This window comes from Phalangium opilio, unplaced genomic scaffold (genome assembly GCF_054372755.1).
Source record: "Phalangium opilio isolate 3A_F unplaced genomic scaffold, DU_Popi_V2 ptg000209l_1, whole genome shotgun sequence".
NCBI lineage: Eukaryota > Metazoa > Arthropoda > Arachnida > Opiliones > Phalangiidae > Phalangium > Phalangium opilio.
Window position 1 is genome coordinate 11985329 of NW_028324217.1, and position 21094 is coordinate 12006422.

The 21094-nt window shown below is 45.9% G+C and overlaps 2 non-coding genes across 2 annotated transcripts; both read right to left on the reverse strand.

Moving 5' to 3' along the window:
• Window positions 1–13288: 13288 nt before the first annotated feature.
• Window positions 13289–13361, reverse strand: TRNAT-GGU (transfer RNA threonine (anticodon GGU)). The gene has a single exon. It is a non-coding gene; the product is annotated as a tRNA-Thr (tRNA).
• Window positions 13362–13435: 74 nt separating this feature from the next.
• On the reverse strand, window positions 13436–13508 carry TRNAH-GUG (transfer RNA histidin (anticodon GUG)). Its single transcript has one exon. It is a non-coding gene; the product is annotated as a tRNA-His (tRNA).
• Window positions 13509–21094: the final 7586 nt, after the last annotated feature.

Here is a 21094-nt window from a genome sequence, read left to right on the forward strand (position 1 = left end):
AAATGTTCGTCAGGTATTGTGGAAAAACTTTGACTTATCACGCTACATCTGAGACCCCACAACACCTCTCCGGGTGGGCTCGAACCACCAACCTTTCGGTTAACAGCCGAACGCGCTAACCATTGCGCCACGGAAGCCCAAAAGTTAAATGTTCGTTAGGTAATGTGGAAAATATTTGGCTTTTTACGTTACATCTGAGACCCCACAACACCTCTCCCGGGTGGGCTCGAACCACCAACCTTTCGGTTAACAGCTGAACGCGCTAACCATTGCGCCACGGAAGCCGAAAAATTAAATGTTCGTCAGGTATTGTGGAAAAACTTTGGCTTTTTACGTTACATCTGAGACCCCACAACATCTCTCCCGGGTTGGCTCGAACCACCAACCTTTCGGTTAACAGCTGAACGCGCTAACCATTGCGCTACGGAAGCTAAAAAATTAAATGTTCGTCAGGTATTGTGGAAAAACTCTGACTTTTTACGTCACATCTGAGACCTCACAAAACCGCTCCCGGATAGGCTCGAACCACCAACCTTTCGGTTAACAGCCGAACGCGCTAACCATTGCGCCACGGAAGCCCAAAAAGTAAATGGTTGTCAGGTATTGTGGAAAAGTTATGACTTTTCACGCTACATCTGAGACCCCACAACACCTCTCCCGGGTTGGCTCGAACCACCAACCTTTCGTTTAACAGCTGAACGCGCTAACCATTGCGCTACGGAAGCCCAAAAATTAAATGTTCGTCAGGTATTGTGGAAAAACTCTGACTTTTTACGTCACATCTGAGACCTCACAACACTGCTCCCGGGTTGGCTCGAACCACCAACCTTTTGAATAACAGCTGAACGCGCTAACCTTTGCGCCACGGAAACCCAAAAATTAAATGTTCGTCAGGTATTGTGGAAAATCTTTGGCTTTTTACGTAACATCTGAGACCCCACAACACCTCTCCCGGGTGGGTTCGAACCACCAACCTTTCGGTTAACAGCTGAACGCGCTAACCATTGCGCCACGGAAGCCCAAAAATTAAACGTTCGTCAGGTATTGTGGAAAAACTCTGACTTTTTACGTCACATCTGAGACCTCACAACACAGCTCCCGGTTGTGCTCGAACCACCAACCTTTCGGTTAACAGCCGAACGCGCTAACCACTGCTCCACGGAAGCCCAAAAATTAAATGGTCGTCATTTATTGTGGAAAAACTCTGACTTTTTACGTCACATCTGAGACCTCACAACACAGCTCCCGGTTGTGCTCGAACCACCAACCTTTCGGTTAACAGCCGAACGCGCTAACCATTGTGCCACGGAAGCCCAAAAGTTAAATGTTCGTTAGGTAATGTGGAAAATATTTGGCTTTTTACGTTACATCTGAGACCCCACAACACCTCTCCCGGGTGGGCTCGAACCACCAACCTTTCGGTTAACAGCTGAACGCGCTAACCATTGCGCCACGGAAGCCGAAAAATTAAATGTTCGTCAGGTATTGTGGAAAAACTTTGGCTTTTTACGTTACATCTGAGACCCCACAACACCTCTCCCGGGTTGGCTCGAACCACCAACCTTTCGGTTAACAGCTGAACGCGCTAACCATTGCGCTACGGAAGCTAAAAAATTAAATGTTCGTCAGGTATTGTGGAAAAACTCTGACTTTTTACGTCACATCTGAGACCTCACAAAACCGCTCCCGGATAGGCTCGAACCACCAACCTTTCGGTTAACAGCCGAACGCGCTAACCATTGCGCCACGGAAGCCCAAAAAGTAAATGGTTGTCAGGTATTGTGGAAAAGTTATGACTTTTCACGCTACATCTGAGACCCCACAACACCTCTCCCGGGTTGGCTCGAACCACCAACCTTTCGTTTAACAGCTGAACGCGCTAACCATTGCGCTACGGAAGCCCAAAAATTAAATGTTCGTCAGGTATTGTGGAAAAACTCTGACTTTTTACGTCACATCTGAGACCTCACAACACTGCTCCCGGGTTGGCTCGAACCACCAACCTTTTGAATAACAGCTGAACGCGCTAACCTTTGCGCCACGGAAACCCAAAAATTAAATGTTCGTCAGGTATTGTGGAAAATCTTTGGCTTTTTACGTTACATCTGAGACCCCACAACACCTCTCCCGGGTTGGTTCGAACCACCAACCTTTCGGTTAACAGCTGAACGCGCTAACCATTGCGCCACGGAAGCCCAAAAATTAAACGTTCGTCAGGTATTGTGGAAAAACTCTGACTTTTTACGTCACATCTGAGACCTCACAACACAGCTCCCGGTTGTGCTCGAACCACCAACCTTTCGGTTAACAGCCGAACGCGCTAACCATTGCGCCACGGAAGCCCAAAAATTAAATGTTCGTCAGGTATTGTGGAAAAACTCTGACTCTTTACGTCACATCTGAGACCTCACAAAACCGCTCCCGGATGGGCTCGAACCACCAACCTTTCGGTTAACAGCCGAACGCGCTAACCATTGCGCCACGGAAGCCCGAAAAGTAAACGTTCGTCAGGTATTGTGGAAAAACTCTGACTTTTTACGTCACATCTGAGACCTCACAACACCGCTCCCGGATGGGCTCGAACCACCAACCTTTCGGTTAACAGCCGAACGCGCTAACCATTGTGCCACGGAAGCCGAAAAATTAAATGGTCGTCAGGTATTGTGGAAAAACTTTGACTTATCACGCTACATCTGAGACCCCACAACACCTCTCCGGGTGGGCTCGAACCACCAACCTTTCGGTTAACAGCTGAACGCGCTATCCTTTTCGTCACGGAAGCCCAAAAATTAAATGTTCGTCAGGTATTGTGGAAAAACTTTGGCTTTTTACGTTACATCTGAGACCCCATAACACCTCTCCCGGGTGGGCTCGAACCACCAACCATTCGGTTAACAGCCGAACGCGCTAACCACTGCTCCACGGAAGCCCAAAAATTAAATGGTCGTCAGGTATTGTGGAAAAACTCTGACTTTTTACGTCACATCTGAGACCTCACAACACTGCTCCCGGGTCGGCTCGAACCACCAACCTTTCGAATAACAGCTGAGCGCGCTAACCATTGCGCCACGGAAGCTCGGATATTAAATGTTCGTCAGGTAATGTGGAAAAACTTTGGCTTTTTACGTTACATCTGAGACTCCAAAACACCTCTCCCGGGTGGGCTTGAACCACCAACCTATCGGTTAACAGCCGAACGCGCTAACCATTGCGCCACGGAAGCCCAAAAATTAAATGTTCGTCAGGTATTGTGGAAAAACTTTGACTTATCACGCTACATCTGAGACCCCACAACACCTCTCCGGGTGGGCTCGAACCACCAACCTTTCGGTTAACAGCTGAACGCGCTATCCTTTTCGTCACGGAAGCCCAAAAATTAAATGTTCGTCAGGTATTGTGGAAAAACTTTGGCTTTTTACGTTACATCTGAGACCCCATAACACCTCTCCCGGGTGGGCTCGAACCACCAACCATTCGGTTAACAGCCGAACGCGCTAACCACTGCTCCACGGAAGCCCAAAAATTAAATGGTCGTCAGGTATTGTGGAAAAACTCTGACTTTTTACGTCACATCTGAGACCTCACAACACTGCTCCCGGGTGGGCTCGAACCACCAACCTTTCGAATAACAGCTGAGCGCGCTAACCATTGCGCCACGGAAGCTCGGAAATTAAATGTTCGTCAGGTAATGTGGAAAAACTTTGGCTTTTTACGTTACATCTGAGACTCCAAAACACCTCTCCCGGGTGGGCTTGAACCACCAACCTATCGGTTAACAGCCGAACGCGCTAACCATTGCGCCACGGAAGCCCAAAAATTAAATGTTCGTCAGGTATTGTGGAAAAACTTTGACTTATCACGCTACATCTGAGACCCCACAACACCTCTCCGGGTGGGCTCGAACCACCAACCTTTCGGTTAACAGCTGTACGCGCTAACCATTGCGCCACGGAAGCCCAAAAGTTAAATGTTCGTTAGGTAATGTGGAAAAACTCTGACTTTTTACGTCACATCTGAGACCTCACAAAACCGCTCCCGGATGGGCGCGAACCACCAACCTTTCGGTTAACAGCTGAACGCGCTAACCATTGCTTTACGGAAGCCCAAAAATTATATGTTCGTCAGGTATTGTGGAAAAACTCTGACTTTTTACGTCACATCTGAGACCTCACAAAACCGCTCCCGGATAGGCTCGAACCACCAACCTTTCGGTTAACAGCCGAACGCGCTAACCATTGCGCCACGGAAGCCCAAAAAGTAAATGTTTGTCAGGTATTGTGGAAAAGTTATGACTTTTCACGCTACATCTGAGACCCCACAACACCTCTCCCGGGTTGGCTCGAACCACCAACCTTTCGGTTAACAGCTGAACGCGCTAACCATTGCGCTACGGAAGCCCAAAAATTAAATGTTCGTCAGTTATTGTCTAAAAACTCTGACTTTTTACGTCACATCTGAGACCTCACAACACTGCTCCCGGGTTGGCTCGAACCACCAACCTTTTGAATAACAGCTGAACGCGCTAACCTTTGCGCCACGGAAACCCAAAAATTAAATGTTCGTCAGGTATTGTGGAAAATCTTTGGCTTTTTACGTTACATCTGAGACCCCACAACACCTCTCCCGGGTGGGTTCGAACCACCAACCTTTCGGTTAACAGCTGAACGCGCTAACCATTGCGCCACGGAAGCCCAAAAATTAAATGTTCGTCAGGTATTGTTGAAAATCTTTAGCTTTTTACGTTACATCTGAGACCCCACAGCACCTCTCCCGGGTGGGCTCGAACCACCAACCTTTCGGTTAACAGCTGAACGCGCTAACCATTGTGCCACGGAAGCTCAGAAATTAAATGTTTGTCAGGTATTGTGGAAAAGTTATGACTTTTCACGCTACATCAGAGACCACACAACATCTCTCCCGGGTGAGCTCGAACCACCAACCTTTCGGTTAACAGCCGAACGCGCTAACCATTGTGCCTCGGAAGCCGAAAAATTTAATGGTCGTCAGGTATTGTGGAAAATCTTTGGCTTTTTACGTTACATCTGAGACCCCACAACACCTCTCCCGGGTGGGCTCGAACCACCAACCTTTCGGTAAACAGCTGAACGCGCTAACCATTGCGGCACGGATGCCCAAAAATTAAATGTTCGTCAGGTATTGTGGAAAAACTTTGACTTATCACGCTACATCTGAGACCCCACAACACCTCTCCGGGTGGGCTCGAACCACCAACCTTTCGGTTAACAGCTGTACGCGCTAACCATTGCGCCACGGAAGCCCAAAAGTTAAATGTTCGTTAGGTAATGTGGAAAAACTCTGACTTTTTACGTCACATCTGAGACCTCACAAAACCGCTCCCGGATGGGCGCGAACCACCAACCTTTCGGTTAACAGCTGAACGCGCTAACCATTGCGCTACGGAAGCCCAAAAATTAAATGTTCGTCAGGATTTGTGGAAAAACTCTGACTTTTTACGTCACATCTGAGACTTCACAACACTGCTCCCGGGTGGGCTCGAACCACCAACCTTTTGAATAACAGCTGAACGCGCTAACCTATGCGCCACGGAAGCCCAAAAATTAAATGTTCGTCAGGTATTGTGGAAAATCTTTGGCTTTTTACGTTACATCTGAGACCCCACAACACCTCTCCCGGGTGGGCTCGAACCACCAACCTTTCGGTTAACAGCTGAACGCGCTAACCATTGCGCCACGGAAGCCGGAAAATTAAATGTTCGTCAGGTATTGTGGAAAAACTTTGGCTTTTTACGTTACATCTGAGACCCCACAACACCTCTCCCGGGTTGGCTCGAACCACCAACCTTTCGGTTAACAGCTGAACGCGCTAACCATTGCGCTACGGAAGCCCAAAAATTAAATGTTCGTCAGGTATTGTGGAAAAACTCTGACTTTTTACGTCACATCTGAGACCTCACAAAACCGCTCCCGGATAGGCTCGAACCACCAACCTTTCGGTTAACAGCTGTACGCGCTAACCATTGCGCCACGGAAGCCCAAAAGTTAAATTTTCGTTAGGTAATGTGGAAAAACTCTAACTTTTTACGTCACATCTGAGACCTCACAAAACCGCTCCCGGATGGGCGCGAACCACCAACCTTTCGGTTAACAGCTGAACGCGCTAACCATTGCGCTACGGAAGCCCAAAAATTAAATGTTCGTCAGGTATTGTGGAAAAACTGACTTTTTACGTCACATCTGAGACTTCACAACACTGCTCCCGGGTGGGCTCGAACCACCAACCTTTTGAATAACAGCTGAACGCGCTAACCTTTGCGCCACGGAAGCCCAAAAATTAAATGTTCGTCAGGTATTGTGGAAAATCTTTGGCTTTTTACGTTACATCTGAGACCCCACAACACCTCTCCCGGGTGGGCTCGAACCACCAACCTTTCGGTTAACAGCTGAACGCGCTAACCATTGCGCCACGGAAGCCGAAAAATTAAATGTTCGTCAGGTATTGTGGAAAAACTTTGGCTTTTTACGTTACATCTGAGACCCCACAACACCTCTCCCGGGTTGGCTCGAACCACCAACCTTTCGGTTAACAGCTGAACGCGCTAACCATTGCGCTACGGAAGCCCAAAAATTAAATGTTCGTCAGGTATTGTGGAAAAACTCTGACTTTTTACGTCACATCTGAGACCTCACAAAACCGCTCCCGGATAGGCTCGAACCACCAACCTTTCGGTTAACAGCCGAACGCGCTAACCATTGCGCCACGGAAGCCCAAAAGGTAAATGGTTGTCAGGTATTGTGGAAAAGTTATGACTTTTCACGCTATATCTGAGACCCCACAACACCTCTCCCGGGTTGGCTCGAACCACCAACCTTTCGGTTAACAGCTGAACGCGCTAACCATTGCGCTACGGAAGCCCAAAAATTAAATGTTCGTCAGGTATTGTGGAAAAACTTTGGCTTTTTACGTTACATCTGAGACCCCACAACACCTCTCCTGGGTTGGCTCGAACCACCAACCTTTCGGTTAACAGCTGAACGCGCTAACCATTGCGCTACGGAAGCCCTAAAATTAAATGTTCGTCAGGTATTGTGGAAAAACTCTGACTTTTTACGTCACATCTGAGACCTCACAAAACCGCTCCCGGATAGGCTCGAACCACCAACCTTTCGGTTAACAGCCGAACGCGCTAACCATTGCGCCACGGAAGCCCAAAAAGTAAATGGTTGTCAGGTATTGTGGAAAAGTTATGACTTTTCACGCTATATCTGAGACCCCACAACACCTCTCCCGGGTTGGCTCGAACCACCAACCTTTCGGTTAACAGCTGAACGCGCTAACCATTGCGCTACGGAAGCCCAAAAATTAAATGTTCGTCAGGTATTGTGGAAAAACTCTGAATTTTTACGTCACATCTGAGACCTCACAACACTGCTCCCGGGTTGGCTCGAACCACCAACCTTTTGAATAACAGCTGAACGCGCTAACCTTTGCGCCACGGAAACCCAAAAATTAAATGTTCGTCAGGTATTGTGGAAAATCTTTGGCTTTTTACGTTACATCTGAGACCCCACAACACCTCTCCCGGGTGGGTTCGAACCACCAACCTTTCGGTTAACAGCTGAACGCGCTAACCATTGCGCCACGGAAGCCCAAAAATTAAACGTTCGTCAGGTATTGTGGAAAAACTCTGACTTTTTACGTCACATCTGAGACCTCACAACACAGCTCCCGGTTGTGCTCGAACCACCAACCTTTCGGTTAACAGCCGAACGCGCTAACCATTGCGCCACGGAAGCCCAAAAATTAAATGTTCGTCAGGTATTGTGGAAAAGTTATCACTTTTCACGCTACATCTGAGACCCCACAACACCTCTCCGGGGTGGGCTCGAACCACCAACCTTTCGGTTAACAGCTGAACGCGCTAACCATTGCGCCACGGAAGCCCAAAAATTAAATGTTCGTCAGGTATTGTGGAAAAACTTTGGCTTTTTACGTTACATCTGAGACCCCACAACACCTCTCCCGGGTGGGCTGGAACCACGAACCTTTCGGTTAACAGCTGAACGCGCTAACCATTGAGCTACGGAAGCCCAAAAATTAAATGTTCGTCAGGTATTGTGGAAAAACTCTGACTTTTTACGTCACATCTGAGACCTCACAACAAAGCTCCCGGGTGGGCTCGAACCACCAACCTTTTGAATAACAGCTGAGCGCAATAACCATTGCGCCACGGAAGCTCAGAAATTAAATGCTTGTCAGGTATTGTGGAAAAGTTATGACTTTTCACGCTACATCTGAGATTCCATAACACCTCTCCCGGGTGGGCTCGAACCACCAACCTTTCGGTTAACAGCTGAACGCGCTAACCTTTGCGCCACGGAAGCCCAAAAATTAAATGTTCGTCAGGTATTGTGGAAAATCTTTAGCTTTTTACGTTACATCTGAGACCCCACAGCACCTCTCCCGGGTGGGCTCGAACCACCAACCTTTCGGTTAACAGCTGAACGCGCTAACCATTGCGCCACGGAAGCCCAAAAATTAAATGTTCGTCAGGTATTGTGGAAAAGTTATCACTTTTCACGCTACATCTGAGACCCCACAACACCTCTCCGGGGTGGGCTCGAACCACCAACCTTTCGGTTAACAGCTGAACGCGCTAACCATTGCGCCACGGAAGCCCAAAAATTAAATGTTCGTCAGGTATTGTGGAAAAACTTTGGCTTTTTACGTTACATCTGAGACCCCACAACACCTCTCCCGGGTGGGCTGGAACCACGAACCTTTCGGTTAACAGCTGAACGCGCTAACCATTGAGCTACGGAAGCCCAAAAATTAAATGTTCGTCAGGTATTGTGGAAAAACTCTGACTTTTTACGTCACATCTGAGACCTCACAACAAAGCTCCCGGGTGGGCTCGAACCACCAACCTATTGAATAACAGCTGAGCGCAATAACCATTGCGCCACGGAAGCTCAGAAATTAAATGCTTGTCAGGTATTGTGGAAAAGTTATGACTTTTCACGCTACATCTGAGATTCCATAACACCTCTCCCGGGTGGGCTCGAACCACCAACCTTTCGGTTAACAGCTGAACGCGCTAACCTTTGCGCCACGGAAGCCCAAAAATTAAATGTTCGTCAGGTATTGTGGAAAATCTTTAGCTTTTTACGTTACATCTGAGACCCCACAGCACCTCTCCCGGGTGGGCTCGAACCACCAACCTTTCGGTTAACAGCTGAACGCGTTAACCATGGCGCCACGGAAGCTCAGAAATTAAATGTTTGTCAGGTATTGTGGAAAAGTTATGACTTTTCACGCTACATCAGAGACCACACAACATCTCTCCCGGGTGAGCTCGAACCACCAACCTTTCGGTTAACAGCCGAACGCGCTAACCATTGTGCCACGGAAGCCGAAAAATTTAATGGTCGTCAGGTATTGTGGAAAATCTTTGGCTTTTTACGTTACATCTGAGACCCCACAACACCTCTCCCGGGTGGGCTCGAACCACCAACCTTTCGGTAAACAGCTGAACGCGCTAACCATTGCGGCACGGAAGCCCAAAAATTAAATGTTCGTCAGGTATTGTGGAAAAACTCTGACTTTTTACGTCACATCTGAGACCTCACAACACAGCTCCCGGTTGTGCTCGAACCACCAACCTTTCGGTTAACAGCCGAACGCGCTAACCATTGCGCCACGGAAGCCCAAAAATTAAATGTTCGTCAGGTATTGTGGAAAAACTCTGATATTTTACGTTATATCTGAGACCTCACAACACCGCTCCCGGATAGGATCTAACCAACAACCTTTTGAATAACAGCTGAGCGCAATAACCATTGCGCCACGGAAGCTCAGAAATTAAATGCTTGTCAGGTATTGTGGAAAAACTCTGACTCTTTACGTCACATCTGAGACCTCACAAAACCGCTCCCGGATGGGCTCGAACCACCAACCTTTCGGTTAACAGCCGAACGCGCTAACCATTGCGCCACGGAAGCCCAAAAAGTAAATGGTTGTCAGGTATTGTGGAAAAGTTATCACTTTTCACGCTACATCTGAGACCCCACAACACCTCTCCGGGGTGGGCTCGAACCACCAACCTTTCGGTTAACAGCTGAACGCGCTAACCATTGCGCCACGGAAGCCCAAAAATTAAATGTTCGTCAGGTATTGTGGAAAAACTTTGGCTTTTTACGTTACATCTGAGACCCCACAACACCTCTCCCGGGTGGGCTGGAACCACGAACCTTTCGGTTAACAGCTGAACGCGCTAACCATTGAGTTACGGAAGCCCAAAAATTAAATGTTCGTCAGGTATTGTGGAAAAACTCTGACTTTTTACGTCACATCTGAGACCTCACAACACTGCTCCCGGGTGGGCTCGAACCACCAACCTTTTGAATAACAGCTGAGCGCAATAACCATTGCGCCACGGAAGCTCAGAAATTAAATGCTTGTCAGGTATTGTGGAAAAGTTATGACTTTTCACGCTACATCTGAGACTCCATAACACCTCTCCCGGGTGGGCTCGAACCACCAACCTTTCGGTTAACAGCTGAACGCGCTAACCTTTGCGCCACGGAAGCCCAAAAATTAAATGTTCGTCAGGTATTGTGGAAAATCTTTAGCTTTTTACGTTACATCTGAGACCCCACAACACCTCTCCCGGGTGGGCTCGAACCACCAACCTTTCGGTAAACAGCTGAACGCGCTAACCATTGCGGCACGGAAGCCCAAAAATTAAATGTTCGTCAGGTATTGTGGAAAAACTCTGACTTTTTACGTCACATCTGAGACTTCACAACACTGCTCCCGGGTGGGCTCGAACCACCAACCTTTTGAATAACAGCTGAACGCGCTAACCTTTGCGCCACGGAAGCCCAAAAATTAAATGTTCGTCAGGTATTGTGGAAAATCTTTGGCTTTTTACGTCACATCTGAGACCTCACAACACAGCTCCCGGTTGTGCTCGAACCACCAACCTTTCGGTTAACAGCCGAACGCGCTAACCATTGCGCCACGGAAGCCCAAAAATTAAATGTTCGTCAGGTATTGTGGAAAAACTCTGATAATTTACGTTATATCTGAGACCTCACAACACCGCTCCCGGATAGGATCTAACCAACAACCTTTTGAATAACAGCTGAGCGCAATAACCATTGCGCCACGGAAGCTCAGAAATTAAATGCTTGTCAGGTATTGTGGAAAAACTCTGACTCTTTACGTGACATCTGAGACCTCACAAAACCGCTCCCGGATGGGCTCGAACCACCAACCTTTCGGTTAACAGCCGAACGCGCTAACCATTGCGCCACGGAAGCCCAAAAAGTAAATGGTTGTCAGGTATTGTGGAAAAGTTATCACTTTTCACGCTACATCTGAGACCCCACAACACCTCTCCGGGGTGGGCTCGAACCACCAACCTTTCGGTTAACAGCTGAACGCGCTAACCATTGCGCCACGGAAGCCCAAAAATTAAATGTTCGTCAGGTATTGTGGAAAAACTTTGGCTTTTTACGTTACATCTGAGACCCCACAACACCTCTCCCGGGTGGGCTGGAACCACGAACCTTTCGGTTAACAGCTGAACGCGCTAACCATTGAGCTACGGAAGCCCAAAAATTAAATGTTCGTCAGGTATTGTGGAAAAACTCTGACTTTTTACGTCACATCTGAGACCTCACAACACTGCTCCCGGGTGGGCTCGAACCACCAACCTTTTGAATAACAGCTGAGCGCAATAACCATTGCGCCACGGAAGCTCAGAAATTAAATGCTTGTCAGGTATTGTGGAAAAGTTATGACTTTTCACGCTACATCTGAGACTCCATAACACCTCTCCCGGGTGGGCTCGAACCACCAACCTTTCGGTTAACAGCTGAACGCGCTAACCTTTGCGCCACGGAAGCCCAAAAATTAAATGTTCGTCAGGTATTGTGGAAAATCTTTAGCTTTTTACGTTACATCTGAGACCCCACAACACCTCTCCCGGGTGGGCTCGAACCACCAACCTTTCGGTAAACAGCTGAACGCGCTAACCATTGCGGCACGGAAGCCCAAAAATTAAATGTTCGTCAGGTATTGTGGAAAAACTCTGACTTTTTACGTCACATCTGAGACTTCACAACACTGCTCCCGGGTGGGCTCGAACCACCAACCTTTTGAATAACAGCTGAACGCGCTAACCTTTGCGCCACGGAAGCCCAAAAATTAAATGTTCGTCAGGTATTGTGGAAAATCTTTGGCTTTTTACGTTACATCTGAGACCCCACAACACCTCTCCCGGGTTGGCTCGAACCACCAACCTTTCGGTTAACAGCTGAACGCGCTAACCATTGAGCTACGGAAGCCCAAAAATTAAATGTTCGTCAGGTATTGTGGAAAAACTCTGACTTTTTACGTCACATCTGAGACCTCACAACACAGCTCCCGGTTGTGCTCGAACCACCAACCTTTCGGTTAACAGCCGAACGCGCTAACCATTGCGCCACGGAAGCCCAAAAATTAAATGTTCGTCAGGTATTGTGGAAAAACTCTGATATTTTACGTTATATCTGAGACCTCACAACACCGCTCCCGGATAGGATCTAACCAACAACCTTTTGAATAACAGCTGAGCGCAATAACCATTGCGCCACGGAAGCTCAGAAATTAAATGCTTGTCAGGTATTGTGGAAAAACTCTGACTCTTTACGTCACATCTGAGACCTCACAAAACCGCTCCCGGATGGGCTCGAACCACCAACCTTTCGGTTAACAGCCGAACGCGCTAACCATTGCGCCACGGAAGCCCAAAAAGTAAATGGTTGTCAGGTATTGTGGAAAAGTTATCACTTTTCACGCTACATCTGAGACCCCACAACACCTCTCCGGGGTGGGCTCGAACCACCAACCTTTCGGTTAACAGCTGAACGCGCTAACCATTGCGCCACGGAAGCCCAAAAATTAAATGTTCGTCAGGTATTGTGGAAAAACTTTGGCTTTTTACGTTACATCTGAGACCCCAAAACACCTCTCCCAGGTGGGCTCGAACCACGAACCTTTCGGTTAACAACTGAACGCGCTAACCATTGAGCTACGGAAGCCCAAAAATTAAATGTTCGTCAGGTATTGTGGAAAAACTCTGACTTTTTAAGTCACATCTGAGACCTCACAACACTGCTCCCGGGTGGGCTCGAACCACCAACCTTTTGAATAACAGCTGAGCGCAATAACCATTGCGCCACGGAAGCTCAGAAATTAAATGCTTGTCAGGTATTGTGGAAAAGTTATGACTTTTCACGCTACATCTGAGACTCCATAACACCTCTCCCGGGTGGGCTCGAACCACCAACCTTTCGGTTACCAGCTGAACGCGCTAACCTTTGCGCCACGGAAGCCCAAAAATTAAATGTTCGTCAGGTATTGTGGAAAATCTTTAGCTTTTTACGTTACATCTGAGACCCCACAGCACCTCTCCCGGGTGGGCTCGAACCACCAACCTTTCGGTTCACAGCCGAACGCGCTAACCATTGCGCCACGGAAGCCCAAAAAGTAAATGGTTGTCAGGTATTGTGGAAAAGTTATGACTTTTCACGCTACATCTGAGACTCCATAACACCTCTCCCGGGTGGGCTCGAACCACCAACCTTTCGGTTAACAGCTGAACGCGCTAACCATTGCGCCACGGAAGCCCAAAAATTAAATGTTCGTCAGGTATTGTGGAAAATCTTTAGCTTTTTACGTTACATCAGAGACCCCACAGCACCTCTCCCGGGTGGGCTCGAACCACCAACCTTTCGGTTAACAGCTGAACGCGTTAACCATTGCGCCACGGAAGCTCAGAAATTAAATGTTTGTCAGGTATTGTGGAAAAGTTATGACTTTTCACGCTACATCAGAGACCACACAACATCTCTCCCGGGTGAGCTCGAACCACCAACCTTTCGGTTAACAGCCGAACGCACTAACCATTGTGCCACGGAAGCCGAAAAATTTAATGGTCGTCAGGTATTGTGGAAAATCTTTGGCTTTTTACGTTACATCTGAGACCCCACAACACCTCTCCCGGGTGGGCTCGAACCACCAACCTTTCGGTAAACAGCTGAACGCGCTAACCATTGCGGCACGGAAGCCCAAAAATTAAATGTTCGTCAGGTATTGTGGAAAAACTCTGACTTTTTACGTCACATCTGAGACCTCACAACACAGCTCCCGGTTGTGCTCGAACCACCAACCTTTCGGTTAACAGCCGAACGCGCTAACCATTGCGCCACGGAAGCCGAAAAATTTAATGGTCGTCAGGTATTGTGGAAAATCTTTGGCTTTTTACGTTACATCTGAGACCCCACAACACCTCTCCCGGGTGGGCTCGAACCACCAACCTTTCGGTAAACAGCTGAACGCGCTAACCATTGCGGCACGGAAGCCCAAAAATTAAATGTTCGTCAGGTATTGTGGAAAAACTCTGACTTTTTACGTCACATCTGAGACCTCACAACACAGCTCCCGGATAGGATCTAACCAACAACCTTTTGAATAACAGCTGAGCGCAATAACCATTGCGCCACGGAAGCTCAGAAATTAAATGCTTGTCAGGTATTGTGGAAAAACTCTGACTCTTTACGTCACATCTGAGACCTCACAAAACCGCTCCCGGATGGGCTCGAACCACCAACCTTTCGGTTAACAGCCGAACGCGCTAACCATTGCGCCACGGAAGCCCAAAAAGTAAATGGTTGTCAGGTATTGTGGAAAAGTTATCACTTTTCACGCTACATCTGAGACCCCACAACACCTCTCCGGGGTGGGCTCGAACCACCAACCTTTCGGTTAACAGCTGAACGCGGTAACCATTGCGCCACGGAAGCCCAAAAATTAAATGTTCGTCAGGTATTGTGGAAAAACTTTGGCTTTTTACGTTACATCTGAGACCCCACAACACCTCTCCCGGGTGGGCTGGAACCACGAACCTTTCGGTTAACAGCTGAACGCGCTAACCATTGAGCTACGGAAGCCCAAAAATTAAATGTTCGTCAGGTATTGTGGAAAAACTCTGACTTTTTACGTCACATCTGAGACCTCACAACACTGCTCCCGGGTGGGCTCGAACCACCAACCTTTTGAATAACAGCTGAGCGCAATAACCATTGCGCCACGGAAGCTCAGAAATTAAATGCTTGTCAGGTATTGTGGAAAAGTTATGACTTTTCACGCTACATCTGAGACTCCATAACACCTCTCCCGGGTGGGCTCGAACCACCAACCTTTCGGTTAACAGCTGAACGCGCTAACCTTTGCGCCACGGAAGCCCAAAAATTAAATGTTCGTCAGGTATTGTGGAAAATCTTCAGCTTTTTACGTTACATCTGAGACCCCACAACACCTCTCCCGGGTGGGCTCGAACCACCAACCTTTCGGTTAACAGCTGAACGCGTTAACCATTGCGCCACGGAAGCTCAGAAATTAAATGTTTGTCAGGTATTGTGGAAAAGTTATGACTTTTCACGCTACATCAGAGACCACACAACATCTCTCTCGGGTGAGCTCGAACCACCAACCTTTCGGTTAACAGCCGAACGCGCTAACCATTGTGCCACGGAAGCCGAAAAATTTAATGGTCGTCAGGTATTGTGGAAAATCTTTGGCTTTTTACGTTACATCTGAGACCCCACAACACCTCTCCCGGGTGGGCTCGAACCACCAACCTTTCGGTAAACAGCTGAACGCGCTAACCATTGCGGCACGGAAGCCCAAAAATTAAATGTTCGTCAGGTATTGTGGAAAAACTCTGACTTTTTACGTCACATCTGAGACCTCACAACACAGCTCCCGGTTGTGCTCGAACCACCAACCTTTCGGTTAACAGCCGAACGCGCTAACCATTGCGCCACGGAAGCCCAAAAATTAAATGTTCGTCAGGTATTGTGGAAAAACTCTGATATTTTACGTTATATCTGAGACCTCACAACACCGCTCCCGGATAGGATCTAACCAACAAACTTTTGAATAACAGCTGAGCGCAATAACCATTGCGCCACGGAAGCTCAGAAATTAAATGCTTGTCAGGTATTGTGGAAAAACTCTGACTCTTTACGTCACATCTGAGACCTCACAAAACCGCTCCCGGATGGGCTCGAACCACCAACCTTTCGGTTAACAGCCGAACGCGCTAACCATTGCGCCACGGAAGCCCAAAAAGTAAATGGTTGTCAGGTATTGTGGAAAAGTTATCACTTTTACCGCTACATCTGAGACCCCACAACACCTCTCCGGGGTGGGCTCGAACCACCAACCTTTCGGTTAACAGCTGAACGCGCTAACCATTGAGCTACGGAAGCCCAAAAATTAAATGTTCGTCAGGTATTGTGGAAAAACTCTGACTTTTTACGTCACATCTGAGACCTCACAACACTGCTCCCGGGTGGGCTCGAACCACCAACCTTTTGAATAACAGCTGAGCGCAATAACCATTGCGCCACGGAAGCTCAGAAATTAAATGCTTGTCAGGTATTGTGGAAAAGTTATGACTTTTCACGCTACATCTGAGACTCCATAACACCTCTCCCGGGTGGGCTCGAACCACCAACCTTTCGGTTAACAGCCGAACGCGCTAATCATTGCGCCACGGAAGCCCAACAAATGAATGTTAATCAGGTATTGTGGAAAAAGTCTGATATTTTACGTCACATCTGAGACCTCACAACACTGCTCCCGGGTGGGCTTGAACCACCAACCTTTTGAATAACAGCTGAACGCGCTAACCTTTGCGCCACGGAAGCCCAAAAATTAAATGTTCGTCAGGTATTGTGGAAAATCTTTGGCTTTTTACGTTACATCTGAGACCCCACAACACCTCTCCCGGGTGGGCTCGAACCACCAACCTTTCGGTAAACAGCTGAACGCGCTAACCATTGCGGCACGGAAGCCCAAAAATTAAATGTTCGTCAGGTATTGTGGAAAAACTCTGACTTTTTACGTCACATCTGAGACCTCACAACACAGCTCCCGGTTGTGCTCGAACCACCAACCTTTCGGTTAACAGCCGAACGCGCTAACCATTGCGCCACGGAAGCCCAAAAATTAAATGTTCGTCAGGTATTGTGGAAAATCTCTGATATTTTACGTTATATCTGAGACCTAACAACACCGCTCCCGGATAGGATCTAACCAACAACCTTTTGAATAACAGCTGAGCGCAATAACCATTGCGCCACGGAAGCTCAGAAATTAAATGCTTGTCAGGTATTGTGGAAAAGTTATGACTTTTCACGCTACATCTGAGACTCCATAACACCTCTCCCGGGTGGGCTCGAACCACCAACCTTTCGGTTAACAGCCGAACGCGCTAATCATTGCGCCACGGAAGCCCAACAAATGAATGTTAATCAGGTATTGTGGAAAAACTCTGATATTTTACGTCACATCTGAGACCTCACAACACTGCTCCCGGGTGGGCTTGAACCACCAACCTTTTGAATAACAGCTGAACGCGCTAACCTTTGCGCCACGGAAGCCCAAAAATTAAATGTTCGTCAGGTATTGTGGAAAATCTTTGGCTTTTTACGTTACATCTGAGACCCCACAACACCTCTCCCGGGTGGACTCGAACCAACAACCTATTGGTTAACAGCTGAACGCGCTAACCGTTAAGCCACGGAAGCCCAAAAATTAAACGTTCGTCAGGTATTGTGGAAAAACTCTGACTTTTTACGTCACATCTGAGACCTCACAACACAGCTCCCGGTTGTGCTCGAACCACCAACCTTTAGGTTAACAGCCGAACGCAATAACCATTGCGCCACTGAAGCCCTAAAATTAAATGTTCGTCAGGTATTGTGGAAAAATAGCCTACTAAAAATGAAGCAGAAAAATAGTCATACAAGATCACTAGAGCTATTAGATTTACCTAAATGTAACACTTCAAAAAAATTCACGTCAATATTTTATACGGGAATAAAATTATATAACACAATATCACCTGAAATTCAAGCAAAACCGACTTTAACTAGATTTAAAAAGACTATAAAATCACTAATAGAAGAAACAAATAATAAAACCTTTACTTTTTTATTTAATTTGTTTTTATAAAGCCACTTTTGGCATAACCAATTGTTAAATTTTTTATATTATACCATGCCACTGTTCAATTTTAAGTGGATATAACATAAATTCATTAATTCTTTTTTCATGAATCTTTAACACTAATTATTATAATACACCATTGTTAAATCTATTTTTTAAATTATATAAAAAAGACTTGGTTTGCCCAAGCCTTAAAAACAAAAGGATAAGAGTTTTTCCAGTTGTCTGAAGCGCGGATATTTTTTCTATTGAATTTTAAAGACAATCCGTATTTTACTACTCTTTAGAATTTAATTCAATCACCTGATTTTACTGCTAATGGACTAGTTTCCTAAAAATTAATTGAAATAAAAAAATTACTTATCTCAGATTTTTCAACAACAATTCCATTTTCCTGAAACATTTTATCATGAATTTTCTTTTCTTTTCAATGGAGAACGTACTTTAATTTTCAAATAATATTCTCATTAATTATGTATTATATGCGGTCTTTTCGAATACAAAAGGGGGCTGTTATCACCTTTCTTATATTTGATAAAGAGGTTCGTTTCTTCTTTAAGCACAGTCACAATTATTGAACTGTGTATATCAGTACTTGTGGGGAAGATTTTAGAAGTGTTGGTTGAGTTTACACGATATCCCTCAAAATAATAAATGCATGATTAAATGTTTCAGGAAAATGGAATTGTTGTTGAAAAATCTGAGATAAGTAATTATTTTATTTCAATTAATTTTTAGGAAACTAGTCCATTAGCAGTAAAATCAGGTGATTGAATTAAATTCTAAAGAGTAGTAAAATACGGATTGTCTTTAAAATTCAATAGAAAAAATATCCGCGCTTCAGACAACTGGAAAAACTCTTATCCTTTTGTTTTTAAGGCTTGGGCAAACCAAGTCTTTTTTATATAATATCTGTTCCTTCAGCCTTAATTTGTATTAATCTATTATAAAAATAATAATACGCTTGTCAAACGTCATTAATTCGATGTTCCAGTTGGCTCACTCCAAGTGCCTCTCATTATTTTATGGGAAAGATTAAAATTTTAAATCATTTGGCAGGGAAGTGGTAAATTAATTCACAATTGGTAGAAGGGTGGTAAATTAATTCACCATAGATAGGCGGGTGGTAACTTATTTCACACAAAAAGGCGGTTGGTGGCTCAATTAAGTTTAGTTGACCTTTTTGTATAGGTTTAAAAAAACGTTATTTCTAAACCACGCGCCTATTTCATTGAAAGTTTGTTATTTAAGGATTTTCCCTTTTATATACTAAGATTCTTCATCAAAAATAGACAACGCGGTTTCCAAGACTCGAACCTGCAATGTTTTGCCTCGAATGCAAACGCGTTATCCATTACGCCACAAGCCCGTATTTCGTGACAAAAAAATTATCCAAACATTGTATTTATAGGATTATATCATTTATGTCGAATAAAAGATCTGTTAAAATAAACACCGAGCTTGCCATGACTCGAACCTGCAATGTTTTGCCTCGAATGCAAACGCGTTATCCATTATGCCACAAGCCCGTATTTCGCGACAAAAAATTATCCAAACATTGTATTTATAGGATTATTTCATTTATGTTGAATAAAAGATCTGTAAAAATAAACCTCCGAGCTTGCCAGGACTTGAACCTGCAATCTTCTGCTCCATAGGCAGACGCGTTATCCTATGCGCCACAAACCCGACGAAGGCTGAATAAAATGATACGCAAACAGTGTAATATATGTAACGGTTTTACCATGATTTATAAATTAATTAAAATAAAATACTTAGAATTAATTGTTCTTAATCAAACTTCAGAAGTTCAACATTCAATAGTTGCTTGATAATTCAAAAGTGTTCCGAATCTTAACTTCGAAGTAGTTTCTGAGTTATTCGATGGAGTGGACCACCAAAAATCCCATGCTTTTTCTATGGGACGCTAAGCCTAAAATCTGTGAATTATTTCTTTAACATTACGGGAGGGTGTGGGTTCTTATCTAGAAGGGCCTACCGGCCCTCTAGAATTAAATTGTAGTATTAAATTAAGCAGATAGGCACGGGGCTTACAAGTCACAATGTGACTTAGCCCCGTAGCAAACTGTATATGTAATGAAAAGTAAAAAATAAACATTTTGAATTTGAATTTAAACTTTGGCTTTTTACGTTACATCTGAGACCCCACAACACCTCTCCCGGGTGGGCTCGAACCACCAACCTTTCGGTTAACAGCTGAACGCGCTAACCATTGCGCCACGGAAGCCCAAAAATTAAATGTTCGTCAGGTATTGTGGAAAAACTTTGGCTTTTTACGTTACATCTGAGACCCCACAACACCTCTCCCGGGTGGGCTCGAACCACGACCCCTTTCGGTTAACAGCCGAACGCAATAACCATTGCGCCACGGAAGCCCAAAAATTAAATGTTCGTCAGGTATTGTGGAAAAACTCTGACTTTTTACGTCACATCTGAGACCTCACAACACAGCTCCCGGTTGTGCTCGAACCACCAACCTTTCGGTTAACAGCCGAACGCGCTAACCATTGCGCCACGGAAGCCCAAAAATTAAATGTTCGTCAGGTATTGTGGAAAATCTCTGATATTTTACGTTATATCTGAGACCTAACAACACCGCTCCCGGATAGGATCTAACCAACAACCTTTTGAATAACAGCTGAGCGCAATAACCATAGCGCCACGGAAGCTCAGAAATTAAATGCTTGTCAGGTATTGTGGAAAAGTTATGACTTTTCACGCTACATCTGAGACTCCATAACACCTCTCCCGGGTGGGCTCGAACCACCAACCTTTCGGTTAACAGCCGAACGCGCTAATCATTGCGCCACGGAAGCCCAACAAATGAATGTTAGTCAGGTATTGTGGAAAAACTCTGATATTTTACGTCACATCTGAGACCTCACAACACTGCTCCCGGGTGGGCTTGAACCACCAACCTTTTGAATAACAGCTGAACGCGCTAACCTTTGCGCCACGGAAGCCCAAAAATTAAATGTTCGTCAGGTATTGTGGAAAATCTTTGGCTTTTTACGTAACATCTGAGACC